Below are 6,766 nucleotides of genomic sequence, written 5' to 3' on the forward strand. Positions count from 1 at the left end.
GGAGACAGGAGGCAGAAGCCTCCGGTCGCCCACTCCCTTCCCCTCCCCCACCACCCACTCCCAACAGGCACTGAGGGGAATGTAGGGTTGCCAGCTCTAAGGAGGGAAATACCTGGAGGTTTGGGGGGTGGATTCTGTAGAGGGCAGCATTGGACGGGGGTGGGGGGGCGGAAGGACTCAGCAGGTGTAATGTCATAGGGTCTACCCTCCTAAAGCAGTCATTTTCTCTAGGGGAACTGATCTCTGTCATCTGGAGATCAATTGTAGCAGTGGGAGTTCTCCAGGTCCCACCTGGAGATTGGCAACCCTAGGGGAAAGTCAGCTGCACAGCAGGGGGTTGAAGAGAATGGTTTGATGGCTGCTGGGCCAAGATTGGCAACAATAGTTCCCCAGGAGCCCCACCGCAAATGCACCAAACAATTCCTCAAGATTTTCCAAAACACTACTCTGTTTTGGGCTCCTGGGGAACTTTGAAGTAGCACCAAAGCTTTAAGATCTCTCCAGCTGTCACCTGGAGACTGGCAACAGCTTGTCTGGAGTGTGGGCAGCATGGCATTGTATCTGTCTGAGGTCCCCCTCTTCCTCCTCCTCCTCAGATCCCACCCTCAGCAGGCTTCATCCCTAAAATATCCTGGAAGTTTCCAACCTGGAGTTGGCAACCCTATGTCCTGGAGTTCGAACCTGAAGTTGGCAACCATCAGCCAACGTTTATCTGCCTGTCTGTCTTTACAACCCCCCCCCCCACACACACACACACAGCCTCTGCCTAGGGAGCAGCTGTCATCATTCTCCTCTCCCAACTGAAAATTCCAACTGCCTTGGGGGGGGGAGTTTGAGGTGTGGAATGGAGTGTAGTCCAATCAGCTTCCATATGTAAATGACCTTGGAACTCTGGCCGGGACTGCACAAAGCAGCCAATGAACCCAGCCAGTGTCTTCCGAGTGGCAGTTTTTTCGGCCTAACACTAAAGGGGCCAATTTTAGAATTCTGGCACCCACTACTCTTTTATAATAAGGGAGAGATACCTTAAATACTTTTCTTCAAGCGGACATTGGGCTAAGTTGTACAGAGCAGCTTCTGGATATACTGATGGTCCCCAGTTCATTTCCAGGAATGTCAAATTAAATAAAGGCAGGGCAGTAGGTGATGTGAGACTTCTACCTAAGACTCTGGACCCCCATGTCTGGTCTAACTTTTTATGAAAACTCTTCCCCTTGATATCTTGGAAGTCAGGACCCCACTTCTCCATTTGGTGTCTGAACAGAACGAGCTCAGAAATATAAACCTACTAAATACCCTTGCTGGAACAAACATCCACCATCTGAAACAAAATAAGGGACCAAGACTAACCATCATACATTAAGATTTATGAGACAATAGCATTTTTGTACCTTGTATACTACACATGCCATAAATAAATGGGAACAGTTCCAGAAAATACCTTGTTTGAAATTCCAGTTTTAATACAAAAGTGTTCAAATGGTACCTTTGTGGTAGTTTCTAAAGCATCATTGCAAATCCATGTTTTGAAATGTAATGGACCCCGATTGTTTGGGTGTTGCCTTCTCAGCAAGCATCTTGGCTGGTCACAGTACTATACTTATAACTGAAAGAAAATATAATATGTAGTCACACTGTAGAAAGTTAGATAGCCTTTGATTTGCCGAACGGTAATATGCTCAATGGATTAACAACACAATACTTTGTGGCGGTGCTAAATGATACCACATATTCTTGCAATTACATAGTTTTGGTTTGTTTTCAGTTACCTTTTGATTCTAGAACTATACTAAATTTGCGGGGTAGGGGAGGAAAAATTTAGAGCATCACCGTATTTCTGTCCAATTCTCTTCATAGTGTTTTTTTTTTTAATAACCTTAATGGTCTATAACCATGGTTTAAATAACTCTGGCCTCGGTCCTTGGAATCATTTTTATACTGATGTGTTAATTCGAGCATATTAAAAAATTGCAGTATTTTATCTACTTACTTTATACCGTTCTCCCCAGAAAGGGACCCAAAGCATGCAGCAGGTCCCTGTATGAATTCATCCTGGCATTCTACGGTCAGTAGGAGATTTGTTGCTGCTGTTCAAATATGCCAATGAGCCTGTTCTTTAACGGGACCTGTTCTTCAAAACAGGAGAGACGGGCAACGTTCTGTAGTGTCCAGTGTGCCATGGAGAGTACCCCAGTAACTGTTTGGGAGCACATCCAACCTGTGCTGAAGACATTGATCTGGCTGCCTATAGCATACAGGATTTGCTTCAAGGTGCTGGTTATTTCCTTTAAAGCCCTTTATGGCCAGGGACCTACATACCTGAGGGACCACCTTTCCCCAGATGTCCCCCAGAGAGCACTGCAATCAGGGACCCAGAATCGACTGGCCCTTCTGGGTATCAACTAGGGCCAGGGCTTTCTTGGTGGCGGCTCCACTCTGGTGGAACAAGCTCCTGGAGGAGACCAGGGCCCTGAGGGACCTTTTGCAGTTTTGCAGGGCCCATAAAGTGGAGCTCTTCTGCCAGGCCTTTGGAGCTGCCATCACTATTGAGAACTGAAAGCCTATGAACATAAGAACATAAGAGATGCCAATGTTGGATCAGGCCAAAGGCCCATCCAGTCCAACACTCTGTATCACACAGTGGCCAGAAATACCAGCGCCATCAGGAGGTCCACCAGTGGGGCCAGGATATTAGAAGCCCTCCCACTGTTGACCCCCCCAAGCACCAAGATGACAGACAATCATTTGCCCCAGAATCCCTATCTATACCTTGTGGCTAATAGCCACTGATGGACCTCTGCTCCATATGCTTATCTAATTCCCTTTTGAAGCTGTCCATGCTTGTAGCCGCCACCACTTCCTGTGGCAGTGAATTCCCAGTGTTAATCACTCTTTGGGTGAAGAAGTACTTCCTCTTATCCGTTCTACCCCGACCGCTCAGAAATTTCATGGAGTGCCCACGAGTTCTTGTATTGTGAGAAAGGGAGAAAAGTACCTCTTTCTCTACCTGCTCTTTCCCATGCATAATCTTATAAACCTCAGTCATGTCACCCCTCAGTCGTCGTTTCTCCAAGCTAAAGAGCCCTAAGCGCCTTAACCTTTCCTCATAGGGAAAGTGTTCCAACCCCTTTATCATTCGAGTTGCCCTTTTCTGCACTTTTTCCAAAGCTATAATATCCTTTTTAAGGTGTAGTGACCAGAATTGCACACAGTATTCCAAATGAGGTCGCACCATTGATTTATATAGGGGCATTATGATAGTAAATCAATGGTTATCTTATATATATAAGTTTCTCCTAACAATTTGGCCATTTTCAGCTGTCCCATTGGCTGTGCTGTGTGCTCCATCAGCCATTGGCCCATCAACCACCACTCAAGTGTAATAATGTGCCATTGGCTGGGTGCTGGGCCTGCTCCTCTTCCCTGCCCACTACTGCCTCAGACACTGTTTCCGGTCAGAATAACTGCCAAAACAGCTGTCTCTCCTGATGAAGACGCTTCTCCTGCTTGGCTCCTGTGGTACTAACTTTTCCCTCAGTGGCTGTTGCTAGGCAACCAAGCTTGGTTCTGTCAGTAAAAAAGCAAAGCCAGGAAGCCCTTTCCAGGCCTTTGTGGGGAACTCATTGGGGCCAGTCCTGACTAGGGTTGCCAGGTCGGGAAATTCCTGGTGGAGTTTTTTGAAGCTGGGGGGCAAAAGTCATAGAATCATAGAATGTTAGAGTTGGAAGGGACCTTGCAGGCTATCCAGTCCAACCCCTGCAGTCTGCAGGAGCATAGCTGAAAGATAGCCCTAGAGTCAGGGAAAAACATTTTTAAAAAATCCTTAAAAATAAAGCGTCAGCCTGTGGAAACTATTGATGTGCCTCCTGTGAGACTTCTCACAGAATGGCTTCCAAAGAGAGAGAATCTAGCCAATGGCTGGGGGGGAGGGGCAGGCAAAGGTGGCAGCCAATTAGATTGCAGCTTGAAGCAAAGGTAGAAGGCAGGAGTTTTTGCAACCTTCACTGCCCCCCCAACTAAGTATGTACCTCAAGATTCCATGTGAACATAAGCACCTCCCCCACCCCCGGCCAGAGTGTTTGCAGTGTCATAATGTCAATGGCTGGGCTGTTTCCCACCATTCCCCCTTCCTCTCTTTCCAGCCTCCCTATGAAATAAGAAAGCACTCCAGAGCCTGGCTATAGAAGTTTTGCTGTGTCATCGAGACATTACAGATGTGTGCCTGCTAACTGACTGGTTATTTCAAGGCTCCATCCAACAGGGGAATCCATCGCAATAAATCCCTCAAGGGAGGGGGGGTAGGTGAAATTAGTTTTTTTGAGGTGTCTGTCTGAGGTGTCCTCCCAGTGTACCAAAGTAGCACATGCCTCTCCCCCCCCGTTCCTCTCTCTGCACGCTCTGTATGAATGGGAATAAAGGATAAGGAATTGAAATAAACAAAGCACTTGCCAGGTTGTGTGCAGGGTCCTCCCCCCCCCTTTCCCAGTGTACCCAAGCCAGTCTATGTGAAGCGAAATAAATCCTGAGGAAATAAATAATAGGGGATTGCAATAAACAAAAACACCGGTTCTGCAGTTCATGCTATGGTACAGAGGCATGCTGCAGAGAACCCCAACCTTTTGGAGAGGTCAGAGGGAATGTCCCAAGGCAACAGGTGTGATTTTGGTGTGGCAGGAGCTGTTTTGGCGACTTTGGGGTGCACCAACCCTGGGTGGTACACCACCCCAACTTGCACTTTGTTCCATTTGGGGTATCGAGTGACACCTCCGTGGTCATATCTCAATGAGGTGGACCTCTAAGCACTTATTTTTGGGTGATAGGGGGTAGAGAGAAGAAGAGGAGAAGAGATTGGATTTGTACCCCGCCCCTCACTACCCAAAGGAGTCTCAGAGCGACACACAAACTCCTTTCCCTTCCCCTCCCCACCACAGACACCCTGTGAGAGAGAGCTCTTGACAGAAACGTCTCTTTTTCAAGAACAGCTCTTATCAGAACTACGACTTGCCCAAGGTCATCCAGCCAGGTGCAAGTGGAGGAGTGGGGAATCGAACCCCGTTCTCCCAGATTAGAGTCCACACAGATTAAATAACCACTACACCAAACTGGCTCTCCATTTTGTGGGTGTGCTTGAGCATCCCACCTTCTCAGAGAGCTTCAGGAGACTCTGGGAGACTTTGGGAAGCAATTTTAGGGGTGCTTAGGGGGTGTTTTCATGTTTTTTGAAAGGCTGCGTTCAGAGAAAATTCTTTTAATGGAATCACCATGCCCCCAAAATGTGCACCCAGAGCACCCCAAGGCTCAGGAAGTGAATGAGCTCTGGGGCAGACACAAGTGCCTGGGAAGCCATAGTTTGAGTGGACTTGGGGGATGAGCCCCAAGTGAAGACCCCAGGAGAGGGCCACAGGGAAGGGCCGAACACTAAAATACTGGCAAATGAAAATGTCTGCATTCCGGGAAAAGGAGGCAATTTGCTTCCACTCTGGTCAGACTGGAGATCCCACAGGTTCATTTCTGAACTGACTCATGTACAATTGTGTAGAACCGACTCCTGTAACACTGCATGATGAGGGGAAATGGCAGGGTAAACCAAGGTCACCCTCTAATATGACATTATACACCTTAATGAAGTGCCACGGGGAGCTTTCAGACATTTAGCAAATTAAGCACTCAGAAAACAATCACCTATTCGACGTTCTTAAGAGAGAGTATAAAAGCTCTGGAGACCTTCAACCATCTCCACAGCTCTGCTCAGCCTCACTTCCTTGCTTCTCTTCAGATACAACCCTCGGTAAGTCCATTGTGCCTTCTTCTTCTTGTTGTTCACGATACACAAGGCGAGAAACAAAGACAGAATGGGAGTAAGGATGTTTAGGAGTTTTCTCCTTTAGAAAAAAAAACATCTTGATGTGATCAGTGAAATGTTTAACTCTCAGTGTCCACATCAGAATGAAAGGAGGCAAGAAGCAGAGGGCACCTGAAGAAATCCCTAGGCAAAGGGAGACAAGTGTCACTCTCTGAAATGTATTGGCCTTAATGTAGAAACGTACTGCAAAAATTTGTATGTTGCCTCTCCAGAGCCTATTTGAAGCTCCTACATGAATGAAATTCATGGTGGAAGTTCCAGGCAGTAGATTATTCACTAATTTCAGGGTAGTCAACCTCCAGGTGGGTCCTGGCGATCTACTGGAATCACAACTGATCTCTTGGCGACAGAGGTAATTCCACCTGCAGAAAAGAGGCCCCTTCAAAATGGGGACTCAGTGTCATTCTGCCCCACTGATTCCCATCCCCTTCCGTAACCCTGCCTTACCTGTTGCCACTACCAAATCTGCAGGAATTCCTGTGCCTGGAGTTGACTCCCATAGCTAACTTTTAAATTCTATCGGTAATCTTCAGAAAGTCGGTCGACATTTCCTCCTTTTCTTGCATTCCACATTTCGCATCATTTCATTCTGGCCTTCCCTGTCCTGACAAACTCTGCAAGGCATTAAAGATTAAAGTAAGTCCATTATACCTTCTTCTTGCTGTTTACGATATATACAGTAAGAAGGAAAGACATTAAAGATTAAAGTAAGTCCATTATACCTTCTTCTTGCTGTTTACGATATATACAGTAAGAAAGAAAGACAGAAAGATGGGAAGTACGTTTAGGAAGTTTCTCCTTTGGGGGGGGGAAATCTTGATGAGAGGGGTGATATTTTTATCTCTCCATGCTCACGTCAGAAGGAAGGAAGGAAGGAAGGAAGGAAGGAAGGGAGGGAGGGAG

Source organism: Gekko japonicus, unplaced genomic scaffold, assembly GCF_001447785.1.
Source record: "Gekko japonicus isolate JY-2015 unplaced genomic scaffold, Gekko_japonicus_V1.1 scaffold426, whole genome shotgun sequence".
NCBI lineage: Eukaryota > Metazoa > Chordata > Lepidosauria > Squamata > Gekkonidae > Gekko > Gekko japonicus.